The 14,977-nt window shown below is 37.7% G+C and overlaps 1 protein-coding gene across 3 annotated transcripts in view; it reads right to left on the reverse strand.

Moving 5' to 3' along the window:
* AKT3 (AKT serine/threonine kinase 3) overlaps positions 1-14,977 on the reverse strand; it is a 154,933-nt gene that overhangs the window by 80,501 nt on the left and 59,455 nt on the right. The window contains exon 2 of one of the 3 annotated variants that reach the window (XM_010391764.4): positions 8,752-8,827. The exons of the other annotated variants lie outside the window; for them this stretch is intronic. The gene's annotated coding sequence lies outside the window, so the exon portion shown is untranslated. The remainder of the gene's footprint in view (positions 1-8,751; positions 8,828-14,977) is intronic. 3 annotated transcript variants of the gene reach the window in all.

Raw genomic sequence — 14,977 nt, forward strand, 5'->3', positions numbered from 1 at the left:
GTTTTCCCACAGTTCCCAGTAATGCTGAATGACATTTTGAGCACATCTGTACTTGCATTAGACAAATGAATTTTTCTAGTCCCAGCTGAGAAATAGGAAACATTTCATGCTACATGTGAGCATTGGCTTATACCACAGCTAGGCTTCCATTAAGTTTCTTGCAAATGGCAAAGTTTAGGTGAGAAAGTTCAAGTGCCTTTCCGTGTCACAGCATCTCAATGATCAGCTCAGATAGAAGACCGGTCAATTTATGTCCAGCCATTTAAAGGTAGGTGGTCAGAAACCAGTGGAAACCCCACAGATGTTAATATTGTGCAGAAAGCAGTGAGCAGCCTCGGGTATGAGCTCCAGAAGTGCCTCAGCTGAGCAAGGGGGGAGGAAAGCAGGGACAACCCTCTGTCCTCCATGCCAGCCCAGATGCACTGAAGAGCTGGCAAACAGCAGATTCTTTGTTCCTGAGGCAGTACTAAGTAGTGACCAAAGAGAAGGGCTCCTACTAGGAAAGCAGATTCCTCCCAAGCAGAGGTGCAGTCAGCAGGCAGGGAGAGGACACGGAGCAGCTCTTCGTGGTTTCAGGCGCACCTCTGTAGCTAAAGTGATGGGGAGGACCAATCTCTCCAATGGAAAGATTTTCCCTGCTCTTACTGTGGGGTTTTCTTCTCCCCACGTTGTGAATCCAATGTACAAACATATTCCAGGATTCTAGGGTTCAAATCACCAGCCACCATGGCTTTGTCATTATGACTGGTGAAGTGAGTCATTGTCCTACCTTGTGCAAATGCAGCAGCACTTCAGCTCCTGTTATTTATTCAACGATTTCCTGTTGCATTAATAATCTTTTCTCTAAAACATGCAAAAAATCTAGAGGAAAGTACTCAATAACAGAGAGACAGACATACCATTATTCACACATAAATGCAGTTTTGAAATTGGACATCTACAATACCCATTCAAAATTACTGGTGTGTTTTGGCAACGCATCGAAAATAAGTGTTCATTTTCATATGCATGCAAGTTTGTCCTTTTAAAAAATCCTACCAGAAATACTGAGTTAGCTGACATCCTGACAAATTGAGAATTGACCTTTAGCATGCCCATTTTGAGCCAGCAGGAAGAAAAACTTGCCAGTTTCAACATCACTCTCACTTCCCCCTCATTCTTGAAGGATAAGAATTAGAACAATAAATAAATTAAACAGCAGTTGCTATTAGCACATGCTGTCTGGAATAACAGAGTCCTCTATTGCATCAGCATCTCTGAGCAACAAAGGTGATCAATATTTTCTAAATATGCTTGCTATTCAGGAATGGAAAACCAAGGTCTGTTTTCCAGAAACATTTAGAACTCTGCTCACATTTTCTAAATTTCTCTCATGCACAAGGCAATATAGGATAAAAGCCCAAAAATGCTGAACTATTTATCTGCTTTTCAGAGCAGTTTTTTATTTTTTAATAGTGTTAAGCTGTTCTTGTGTAAATGCAAAAAAGCATTTTAAATATTGTTTCACGTATTTTTTTATAGCTAAAACCTTAATGTTCTCAGTACTTCTAAATATTTATGGTTTTTATATAGCACTATCAGTATCAAGTAGTACTTTGTATAACAGAAAAAAATACTACTTTCCTTTCTTTTGCTTTTACCAAGTGCTAGTAGACCAAAGGATCTTTTTCAGGTTTTGAAAATATTTTAAGAGTAGGGCAAATATACAAATACTAATCAATAAATTACAGTGAATAAGACAGTCAGTTACAGCAGCAACAATTTAAATTCACGTACTTGGTACAAATGCATTAAATCAGATGATTAAAATACAAATGCTTTTTACATGTGGCCAAGTTGAATTAAACATCTTCTTAATATTATCTACTTACAGCATGTTGTAAAACAGCTAACACTTGTTTACACAAGAAATTTCAAACTCCCCATTGTTTGCAAAAGAATATGGTAAGTTTGACAATAGCATTATCATTCAATTGAGTTTCTTTAACAGATACGTGCGTCATCAAAAATTATGGGACTTTTCCCCCCTTAAAACTGGTACACTTGCTAGCATGTTTTCACAAAGCAAACTGTCTCACTTTTAAAACTGGCACATTGCAATAATTTTAAAATAGCTCCTCTGAACTTTCTCCTTGTCACTAAGTGTGCTCCTAGACTCAAACCTTGCCAGGTGCCAAAAAGCCAGCACCAACACCATTCACCTATGTTTCTCCCTCAAGGCACGTCACTGAAGTCAACCTTTTTGCTTTGTTGCTTAGCCTGCATCATTTGCAAAGAATCAGCACGAGATAAGTCCAAGCATTCCTCAAAGTGCTTGAAGTGGAACACCCATTACTGCTGTACACATCAAGAGATCTCTTTGGTTGCATGAAATGCTTCATGATAGGCAGCCTTGCAGCACTACCCAGAGTAACTGAGCTTCACACCAGCAGTGATGGAACACATAAAACACCACAATTCTGGGAAGAAGAACCAACAACCCAACTAACAGGCAAAAAGCAAGTCTCCATTTGCAGTGCTGGTGACCTCTGTCTAGGCTCAGATGCAGAAATGGGTACTCAGGCAGGAGGCAGCCACACCTGAAGTTTCAGCTAAAACTGACATATCCAAAACTGACATCTCCCACTCCGCCACAGTGATGACAGAAGGGCACATCAAATGCTCTTGTCAGTAGTTACTGTTATCAATGACCTACAGATGCTTATTAGACTTAAGATGGAAGACACAATAAAGTGGAGTACCTTCACTTTTGGTAAGGGCTTGGTGGGAAGCACTGGTTAGGTTCATTTCAATAATATTTAAGTCAGGCTGAAACTGACCAAAAAACCCTGATACATACTGGTAACATGAAGATATGTCTGCAATCCACATCCACAAAGCACCTCAACCACTGTTTCATTTTCCATTTTTCAGTTCGGTACAGGTATCTGAATGTTAAATGTCATGTAACATTAGAGATGAAAATTCATTATTTTAAAGTTTCCATTTCTATCATCAAAGTAAGAGATCACCTGTACAACAATGCTTTCATTTAGCCTTTCTGGCCTCTATGCTTGTATCCTTTCTCACATTTCTTTCACAGTATCCTGGAAACTCACCATAATCACTGAACAAGAAATAAGAAAGGATTTTAGTGAAAGAAAGAAAACTATATTCCTATGGAGCAATCCAAATTTACTTTATGTACAACTGTCAAACTGGGAAATACAAGCTATGCCTGACCAGCTCCTTGCCTTCAGAGAAATAACTGAAAATAAGATCAAGCGAAAGAGAAAATTAGTTGCTAATCTCATTCTAACCCCTAGCATACTCTATAATACTGGACAATCACCAATTGGCACTTTCTGCATAAGAAAAGCTCAGGATGCAGAAGTAGGGGTATGCAATGTACCAGGCTTGCGGCAGACAAAGCTATGTAAGAACTTGTAAAGCACCTGTCCCCCAAATGTCTGAGACTGAAATAACTACATTACTCTTTCTACGTCCACAAGTACCAAATTTGTTAAGTTGTTGCTTTGGTTGGTTTTTTTTTTTTAAGCTCATCACACGGAGAAACCGAAAGTTTTCTTCCCTACAAGAAAAGGCTCTTTTTAGGAATAAACAACGGAGGGAGGGAAGATATTAAACTCCTGAACTAATTAACAGAAGTAAAGGAGGCGGTGGGGGACAATGATAATTAATATGTACCCTCCTCCTAACCAAATCTCCACATACATTCATTCTGTATATGCACACACAACAGCAGCATCATAAACCGTCTCAAGTTCTTGCCATTATTCAGTTCGACATCTGCACATGTTTATGCGTCTCTCCAAACAACCTCTTGAACACCCTGCTGGAGCTGTCATTTTTTTCTTCTCCCTATCTGGCAGATGGCAAGTCAACAATCGGCATCAACAGCAGCCGAATATCTCCCCCCTCCATCCGACCCCCCTAAACAGACACAATAATAACTTCTTTGTGCTTCCCCACAATGCAGCTGCTTAAACCATTTCGCTACAAGGCTGCTTTGCCTTAATAAAAAAAAAAAAAAAAAAAAAAAAAAAAATCCCTTCTGTCAAGTCTAAAAAGCAGCATAATGTTAAGCAAGCTAAAGCCACAGCACAGCTGCAAACGGGCAGACACATTGACAGCTCCTCCCTTAACAAAGCCCTGTGAATTGAAGGGGGTTCATCTGAGGCTCACACAGTAATTAGTATAAAAAAGTCCGACAGCCTCTATTATGCTAGGAAAAAAAAACTGGACAGAACTGGGCTGCTGTTTTGCGTCAAGAGTTCTGCTGCAGAGTAGATAAATCATGTTGGGTTTTTTTCCTCTCTTTTTAAAGACAGTAATAAGGAGGATGAGAGAAGCTAATTTGAAAACTTGGACACAGTAATTGTACCATATGGTGAGCATTTATCCCTTCTGAAATACACGCTAACAGTCACTTACATGCACAGTGCTTTGTTTTACAGTTGTTATTCTCCCTACCATATTCATAAAATGGATCTGAATATCCGATACTCCAGAGAAGTTGTGTGTAATTAGCAGCAAAACTGCCTGAGCTTAATATATTGGCCTACCATAGCAATCCAATTAATTGCAGAAAATTCCATGCCCCCAAATTTAAATAGAGTCCACTTCAAGGATTTTTTAAAAATTTCTCTCAAACTGGCTAAATATCACACATAATAAAGTTCAGAGAAGTAATTTATTGACACTAATACTCCTTGATACTGTTGGCTCTAAAACACATGAGCAGAAACTATTCTTCTTCTCATCCATGCAGTATAGAGGAATTAATTCAAGAACCATTTAAGAGTAACCACAAAATATTTCAGTTCCATCACATTTGGGACAGGAGCTATTCAGTAAATTAAAGGTGAAACGGAACTTCAACACAGGGCACGGGAGGGAGACAAAGACTTCAAATCCACTCCCTCACCTCCACCCCCATTTTCTTTCCAGATCATCCTTTGCAATATTTTTGTTAATAAACCAAATGCTTAATTCATAAGGACCCCTGCAAAATTTGGGAAATATACCATCCAGCCCTTAGGATCTGCTTGTTCTTTAGGACATATTTCCAGCTTTTCACCCTGTTCTTACAACCAAATCTTCATGGAATCAGACAAGACAAGGAACCAGTTGAGTGGAGCTGGGAAACTGTAGGTTTCTTTACATAAAGAAATACTGTAGTGAAATGGGAAAATCAATGAATCTTAAGTGCTGCTTTCAGAAAATAAGACGTAGTGAGCTTCCAAGCAAGGGAAATAAAAAACAGATTAAGAGATGAAAATTTAGTGAAAAATTAACCAGACACAAAATGAAGTCTGCAGCTGAGCACAACACACCTGCAAAGAACCAGAACGATTTCTTTCTATTAGTTTTTACCTCAGAAGACAACAACAGAATCTACTTCAGGGAACAGAAAAATACTTTCAGTCACTCTAGTTCAGAAAGGAGGTATTGAAGAGGAGCGTTAAGTACTAAAGTGTCCCAGAACTAGGCAGAATACATCCACAGTTACTAAGAAATTGTAAGTGAGGTGAAAACTACAGGCAGAAAAAAGCTATCCTTCACTGCTAACAGGTTGACTGAAGGATTCTAAATGGAGAATTACACCCCACACCCCCAAGAAAAAAGAAACAAAACAAAAAACCCCAAGAGTTTAAAAAAAACCTTGAAAATTTCAAGTAACTTGGCTGGATGGCAATCAAAGAAAACTGCTTAAAATTCTGGTTTTAATCACAGACTTAAATAACATAAACTGACATAAGATAAACAAGACAACACTGCTTTTGAGTAGAAAAATCATGCCCATCATATGGGCTATCTTTAAGAATGTCAAGAAAATAAAATGGATGGAGACTGACACAATTTATTTCCTCTTTTAAGAAAAGCTTTTATTAAGTTTAAAGAACTTAATTGTGTGAATGAAAAAAACCATGTGGTGGAACAGAACAGAAAAAGGAAATTGGGTAAAAGAAGGAAATCAAAATAGGAATACATAGTCAAATTTTCAACTTTCAATCCATGAAGCTCTACAGTTCTCTGTTAGGAACACTTTCAGTCAATATATACAATGATCTAGGGTTACCACTGCATGTACTGCAAAACAGTAAAACTATTTGAGTTTATTAAGAATGTGAAGAATTTCAGAGTGGCAACACTATGCCAGTGAGCTGAGAAACACCAGACGAAATGCAGTGAAGAATTACTTGAATTAATAAACAGCTACAGAAATAACCTGAAATGCTCACACACTGTTTAGTTTTAAATTAACCAGTAAAGAACAATTAATATACCCCTTGTTTAAGTATGCAATACTGAGAAGAAAGGGAAATACTCTCATTTGTAAAGTTACAGAATTTTACAAACACTGTAAATATTATTCCAAGGTAAACAAATAAATTACAGTTTTGATAACTACATTCTTAAAAATGACAAGACAACAGAAGAGCTTCCAAGACAAAACACACACACAGAGAAATAACCAGAGTTAGAGAAAAGCAGAGTGAGGAAAGAAAGACTGGATTAGGCTCCACTTTCAAAGGAAGAACTACAACAAAAGGGTTTAACAACACAAGTGGCCAGTAGCAGGGCACCAGTCATTTCACAGGAACATGTTTTCAGAAGAGTTCAAGAAAAGTTTTTCACACATTCTGTATGCACAATCCTAGCTGAATGCTATAAATTCACCACAAAACTAGTGGTTTGCACCATGGCAATACAGCCAATCTCCCACCAATTCAGCACCCAGTCCTACCAGCACCTTTAGAAAAAGCCAGCCTCTCCTTGAATGCTGTGACACGTTTCCAAACTTGTGTGAGCACTTTCTCTTAAAAAATTAAAATCTCACCATCAGGAAATTGGAGTAAACATTCAACATAGGCATGTTCTTCCTTTAATTGCTATGCATCTTTTCTTCTAGCACATATCTGGTACTAGCCAGGAAGTACTGATGGTGAACTAAAGTCCCAGTTCTTGGCCACTTTGGTTCACCTCAAATACAAGAACAGTAACAGTATCAGGGCAGTTCATTTGGGAAGGTGAGGACCAGCTGCAAAGAAGCATGCAGTGTATCCCACATCCCACTCCACTGCATCAGCACTGGCACCCACACAGCTGAGACAGGTCTAAAGAAAGCGCACCCCAAGAAAAAAGGTTTTGACCAGATCAAAACAATTTCAGGTCACTGTACAGCTAGTATCAGCACAAAGGAAAGATGGGAGTAATTGGCTGGGGGCAAGAAAGATGCAAAGGAGAAGGGGGCATCAGCATGAACTTAGGCAAGATTAACTACTAATTAATGAGACTACTGCTCTGCCTTGTGAGTGCAATTCTTGTTTTCCAGTCAGGCTAGAAAATCAGGTTCAAGTGATTCTAGCCTCTAAGATCAACTGCATCTCTAAGCAATGATGCCACAATGGTTCTGACAAACTATTAAGCCAAGAATTTCCCTAATAACAACTGCACGTTCTATACAACCAAATTCTATCCTGACATGTGTCAGAATATACTGTCATTTACTCTACACCTATATACACAGAAATTATAGATCAAAAATATGTAAACTATGCAAATCTCTGTACTCTGACAAATAACTGAAAAATCACTTAAAATGCACCATTTGAAAAGCTAGAAATACATACTTCTACATGTGAAATCGTTATTACAATTTAATATTATTACAAAATCTTAGCAAATTAGAGATCCCAATATAAATTGTAATTTTGAGTTAGCTGTGAAATATGTCCTATCCTAACAGCAGTGCTAAGAAGATAAGAACAATTTGGTCAGTAAAGGATTTTCTTAATTTACAGATTACAATTAAATTAGAAGAAGCTAAAAAAATAAAAACCCAACTAATTGATAACCTCAGAATTCTACGTATTTCTAAAAACTTTCACTGCCTTTAATTTAATAAAACAGCTCATAACCCCCACATAAGAACTACTACACAGTTCAATTCTAATGTACATATCTTACATTAATTTATCTTGCACGATTTTATTATATTACAATTGCAATAAATATTCAGGCAAATGAGGTATTAAAAGTCTTTTGCTTCAAGTTTTTCCAGCCTCTTAATTAAAAAAAAAGCTTGAATGAGAAGCAAAAATGCAAAATTTTTAGCCCTGCCATTTTACTAGCACAAAATTTCTGCATCATTTTCAGTGATTTTAGAAACTTTTAAAACACAGCTATAAAATATGACCCCCAAATTCCGGCCACAAGATGGAACTGAAAGATGACTGGCCTGGATAAAACATATAAATTTATCTCACCAAGCTCAGGATGAAGTTTGTTACCCTTTTTTTCACTAACAGATACATATCTTGTGGTTTCTCTGCTATTAGCATACAATTTCTTCCTAATCTAACTACTGAAAAAGGCTTAATGACTTAGCCTCCAAAACAGTCTAATAACTTACAGGATGACCTTAACTAGATCCCAGCAAACTCTACAATTAGTTTATTCAATGCAGAAGTGAAATTTTATACATGAGAAAACACTGATAATCTCCTCCTACATCTGGCTTTTCTGAAATTCTGATTATACATACAATAATTAACTGGCACCAAATATTTAACATTTGTGACACCAAAATAATAGGGACCAATAAGGAACTGTAATTTTCAAAAAAATATATTTGCATTTCTATTGAATTAAGTAAACAAATTTGATACGCTTTTAGTGACTTTTTTCCCTCTAGAAAATAAACAGCACAATTCTCTAATTAACAAAAATGAAATGGAAACTTACAACACTGACTTGAAAATCCTTGTGAAAGTCTGTACTGGTGATGTCACAAATGCTGTCACATCTGAGCAGGTATTGTCTGTAGAAGGTTCAGAAATGTCCATTTTAATCAAAGCATTTATTAGAGGTAGTTGTGAGTTTCGCTTTTATTTTAACGGATTAAAGAATTCCTTAAGAATCATGGTTGAAACTCTCTTTTAAAGTAATAAATTAGGTAAAATCTAAATAGCAGAAATACGAGAATCTGATCTGTAAGGGATATAAAGACTTATGTAAGAGTGAGGGCAAATCCATACTTTAAGCTTCCTTCAGCCTTTAATAATGATGTTTTCATTACACTGATGTAACACTTTTATTTTCTAATTTGCTTAAAATGAACTACAAATTATCTCCTCAGAGTACTAAAACACCAGAGATAAAGTACTACAAGACAGAAAACACAATTTCTCCAAGCTTGCAGTTATTTTTAAATTAAATATTTTAACTTCATGATACTTGAAAGCCAGTAATATCTTCCATTTCTCCCCACTGCAAAACACTATTAAACAATTATTTTTCTTATGTCAAATCTTCACATGACTGGCCCAAACCCCAGAGACAGAGATGGGGACTCTTAATCACCTGGATGCAAGTTTTAATTGTCTGGAAAAAACCTTGTCCTCCTCTCTTTTTTCCCTATGCTATTTGTGAACATGGCACTGTCAAAAGGACCAAGCTGTACTATGGGAATGGATTTGAGCTGTGTAGGTGCCCAAAGAACTCTTAAACATTCATCTCCCTATTTAGAGCCTAACTAGATGCTTAAGCTTCTTATGAGGCAAGTCATCTACATTCTGTAATAATTTCTGTATGTCCCCAGTAAGACTAACCAAACAAAGAAAGAAGCCTTTCCAATAAAGACTTAAGAGTGATAAAAACTTGGGTACAGAACTTCTTAAAAGATCTTTTAGAGTTTCATGTCTGTGACATAAGAACTGGAACAAATGACAACCGAATAAAGCTATGCTTTTATTTCAAATTTCAAAGAGGGGGGAAGAAAAAATCTCATGCCAGAATGAGGTATGAGGACATATGGCCAGTCTATCACCTGACTACCAACAGCACTACTAAAGCTGCCACATGTTTGTTAATCCCGAGAGGTAAAACGCTGCTTTGTCTTCCGGGAGTCGTGCTGCAGATGAGCGCCCGTTATGATGCTGATGCATTTTTCCATGCTGACGTTCACCAGGGAATACAGGTTCCACATCAGGGAGAAGTGACACAAATTTTTCATCTCCTCTAAGAGTCTTCCATATTTCTGCTTACACAAGAGTGTGCACTCAAGAACATCAAGCATCAGCAGCACAGCTGAAACAGTTTTAACAAAAGATTTTCTTTTAGATTTCTACAGTTTAATTCAGTTAAATTTTTTATCTTGACCATTTAGTTTAGGTATATTAGGCATATTTAGTCTTAAAAGTTAAGAATATTGAGTTTTCAGCGACAGCTTGGTCTTGTAACAGCAGATAAAATTTTGGTAGGGAATGACTGAAAGTTCGTGATACGATTATTCATCTACAGACAGTAACCTCTCTTCATACAATCCATGATTAAGGGGAGAAACATTTCCCAGATATCTGGCCATTCTCTAATGTACTTACCATTTCTGTAAGGGGCAGAAGAAGGGGACATCAAGGGATCAGTGATCAGTAAGCTACAGAAAAACTCCAGCCCTCTAAAGATGCTGAAACAAACCTGTTTTTTCAGACTCCCCTAGTTCCACCAAAACCTCTCTGTGTATTCCAGATGAAAGTTTTCACTAGATCTGTAGCAGGATGCTTTGCCCTGAAAAAACTGATCCGCTTGGCCTGGAGTCTGGTCAGAAGACAAAGCAATGCAAGCTCTCTGTGGGAGCTAGTGGTGGCACCATAGTGGTATTTTTTGGTGTTGAATAAGCTAAAAGGCTGGCCTGGCTTACCAGCTTCAAACACACATCTGTCCCTTTGAAGTAAGACTTGACAGCTGCTAAACTGACCTGGAGGCCTATGACTGGCAGCCAGCTTCTTTATGCTATGAAAGTCCAGTCTACTTTCATACAAGTTAGATTCTTCCACAGCCTTTTCTTGCAGTGGAGTTTCTCCTGTGGAGTTTGGGACACCTCTCTACAGTTATTTCCCAGGCACTGAGGGAAAGAGGAAGAAGTATTCATGACTGGAGTGTGGTGAGATACATCAAAACCTCTACTTAATGTTTCTATTGCTAGCTTTAATATAATTGCTTAAAAAGAATTGCTTTAATATAGTGCACTATACCATTTACGTTATACTATAGTTGACTAGTATTTTTTAGCTTTTACACTGTGTAGTAATTCTGATTAAGATCTTCTATCTGTTCATTTGTCATAATAAATAATTCATCTTTTATAAATATATCTGATTTGCCATCATTAAAACCTGCAGGATTAAGTGATTTAATCACACCTCTATAATTCCTTAAATTTAAACCGCTGACAATATCTGAGGCTAAGGAAGGATTTACCTTCATTTAAACCCCTTTCTGTGAAGGAGTTTAAAAACACAAGGGAGTTCTGCCTGCACCCCAGACTCAAATAAAGGGCTTCTCTAATGAAGTTTGTCTAAGCCTTCTACCCCCCCTGCAACAACACGTCAGCTGATCCAGCTGAGAAGAAACACTTCCTCCTCCTCCTCCTCGTTCCAGTCCTGCTGCCCAGTGGTCTTCATTGTCTGATTTGCCACTTGCGCAGCTCACTAGCCCAACAGGTAAAAAAAATAGCAGGTGGAGCAAGGCAGAAACCAGACAGCTTTCTGCAAGATCAGATAACTGACCCCATCAGCTGGCAAATCCTATTCCTTCTGAATTCATCACAAGGTATCAAGGGGTCTATGTTCCAGGCAGTGTCTACCTGAACTTCTCCCTTCATTAGCAGTGTACCATTTGATCTGATTAGATATAAAAATTAAAACATCCTTTAGATACTGTTTTCAAAACCTCCCTCTCTCCATGACACAGTGGATGGACATCTGTCTAAAGGACCTGGTTATGTGAGCAACAAGTGGGAGGGCTGTATGTGTATCTACTGTTGATTGTACAAGCACCCAAGCAGACACAAACAGCTTCTTGTTGCCCCTCTCTTTGTAAAGGGATGGTTCTGCTGCCCCATTTCATCTTTCATGCAAGCTTGCTCCTTAGGTGAAAGTGCAAAAATAGTAACACTCCTGCTTCCACTTAAGGAAAAAAATTAACAGTGACTTACACAACACCTTTAGCTCCCTACCCTACGTCTGTAATTGTGCCACCACAAAGAGAACAGTAGTATTCTGAGCCCAAGAACACAAAGAGCACTACAGAAAGTGCCTTTACAGTGACTTTAAAGAACTCTGTTTGCTTAACATGTCAAAACAATATTATAAGAAATTATTTCATTACCATAAATCAGTACCTTCGCTTAGAAAAATGCAAGGACCTAATGGGCTTAACAATACAATGAGAAAACAGAAAAACACAGGAAGGGAGGTATGCAGACACTCCACATTCAGTAAGAGAGCTCTTTCCATGGTACTGAGTAGGAAAGTGCCAAATTGGTGGCAAAAGCAGTACCCAGCTATGAAACACACCAGAAACTACAATAGTTTTATCTTTTAATACTGATGCAGTGTTTCTCAAACAGCATGTCAGGAGGGACTTCAGCAAAGAGCAACTGGATTTTTACTGTTTCATTTAAATAACACTCTGAGCAAGTCTTGGACAAATTCTCACCAAATTTACATTTCAGTGCTAATCTGAGTATCTCATGTGCAAATCTGTATGGGGCATTTTATGATTTTTATTCATGGCATCATATATTTTAAGATGAACAGGAACATCTCATCAGTTCAGTATGGACTCTTCAAAAAAAAAAACTAAGTGACAGAATTTTCTCCCATTATGCAGGTACTGGCAAAAAACTATTTGGTTTTTTAAATGCTTATCTTCCAAAATGCACGCTGTCTTGACACAATCAAAATATTCTCCTTAGTATTTTTCAATCTTTCTCTTAATCATCCCCATCTTGGTTCTGAATACAACTGGATTCAACCTTCAGTCACAGAGCTCCATTACTCTTTAAGCTGCTGAATTCAAGAGCTCCTTTACATTTCTGCACTAAGGTTCTTTCTCATGCAAGGCAATCCCATATTCCTCAATAACCACACAGGCTCTCAGAATCTCAAGTTCTAAAGGCATTCTCTCCAAAGCTGAAAATATTATCATTTTTCTTCTCTATTTTCTTCTCTCTGGGATGTAAATATTCATTTAAATATTAAATATTAAAAGAGAAACTGGAATGGAACCATGATTCCCATTCCCTATGCTAATTTACTTCTCTGTATTCTTACTCTGCATCTTGAAAAGCTTCAAGGAAACCATTTTCTGCATTACTTGCCTAGGAACTATCAAGAATTGCAAGCATTTAAGAGCCCAAACATTTTTTTTCACACAATAGGTTTCAAATTTTTTCAGTTCACGGAATGCTAACATTTTTCAGCAGAAACACACACAGCGTCCTACATATCAAAAGAAGTTCTGTGTCCAGTGCTTATACCCTGGACAAGCTGGCTAGTTTTTTCTCAGTAACCTGTTGTAGAGTCTTCCAAAGTAGTCCACAGATCCCCCTGAATCTGAAAACAGGATGAAAACTACTTTATTATTACTTGTAGCGATTATTGTTTTTAAAATAATATGACTCCTCAAGTATAAGATTCTCCCTTTCCCAGCTGCACGAGTGGGTTTAGCGCTGGGGTGGAAGAAAGCTGCCCAATTAAATCGGATATGCAAATATTCATCATTAACAGAAAAATATAGGTAAAAATAACAAAAACAGGTATTAAAAAGGCAAAGAACTACCTCAAAAGACCTTACAAACAGGCAGAATACTAATGAAAATACTGAAGTCAGAAAAAATGGCTGCCATAACGAAGAAAGAAAATAAAGTCATTCTCCCTTCCTAGCCCTCCCCCCTTGCCACCTGCTAAGGTCCACTTGGATGTCTTAATAGAAGAGTTAAAAGGTGGTTATAGGGAAAACACCAGGATGAAGCATGAAAAGCTGCCCAATGAAAATGAAAGATGATAAAATATGTCAGCATATAAAAGAGAGAGTCAGAAGGTCTCCCAGCAATCAAGGCTGGCATCATTTCCATACAACATCTTCCTCAATGACCTGGACAGTGGTGTGACCTGTGACATCTCACAGCTTACAGATGATACTACACTGTAGCTAGTAGTCAAATGCCACATCTATGGCACAGGAGAACAGAAGGATCTGATCTCACAAAATTGAGTGGGCAAAGATGAAAAATGAACATCAGGTACATAAATGTGAGGCAATATATCTAGGAAAAAATAATACAAACTATGCCTAACAATGTTTACTTCAGAATAATAAATTATACTTCAGTTGAGTCCTGGATTCATCACTGACAGCTCCATGAAATTGTAAGTTCATGTCAACAACAGCCAAGAACACCTGACAAAACATTGGGCATGTGAGAAAGGATACTGAGAACAAGAGAAAGGATGTTGTTTTGCTGATACAGAAAACAGTGCTGTGCCCACATCTTCATTACCTTGCACAGTTTTGTCTCCAAGTCTCAAGAAGAATATAATTGAATTATGAGAAATCACAAAGAAAGGAAATCACAATGATCCAGGCATTGGAAGAGCCACCTTTTCTAAGAGAAGATGAAAGACAGGAGCTCTTTAGTTTGGAGAGGAGAAGGTTGAAGTTTCCAAAATTGTGAAGGCAGGAGGTAAGCCCAGAACTGCTGTGCACCAAATCTACAGTGCAATAGTTACACGTCTATAGATAATGCCATCTAACGTTACTAATGCAACAGTTCTGGACACTAGGAAAGTGCAAGGGGAATGAGAGGCAAGAAAAGAGCCAAACTTGGAAGCTCTCTCTAAACAGCACATCCTCTGCCACCGCAGCAGACAGAATGCTGAGCTGGATGGGCCATTGGTACAACTCAGTTGGCTCTTTCTCATGGGATGCTCACTTCAAAAAAGGTTTCCTGGTTTGAAAGTCAAACTGCATTGCAGCAATTTCTTCTCTCTGTGTGCACATGAAGAACACATCATATTATCACTTCTCTTTTCTTATTTAGCCTCAGCAATTGCAATTCTTCCAGGCTATACTATATATAGGTCCCTAAATCATTGATCTCTCTCACTGCTGATCTCTATGTAATAGT

The sequence above is a fragment of the Corvus cornix genome, chromosome 3, assembly GCF_000738735.6.
Source record: "Corvus cornix cornix isolate S_Up_H32 chromosome 3, ASM73873v5, whole genome shotgun sequence".
NCBI classification, from domain to species: Eukaryota; Metazoa; Chordata; class Aves; order Passeriformes; family Corvidae; genus Corvus; species Corvus cornix.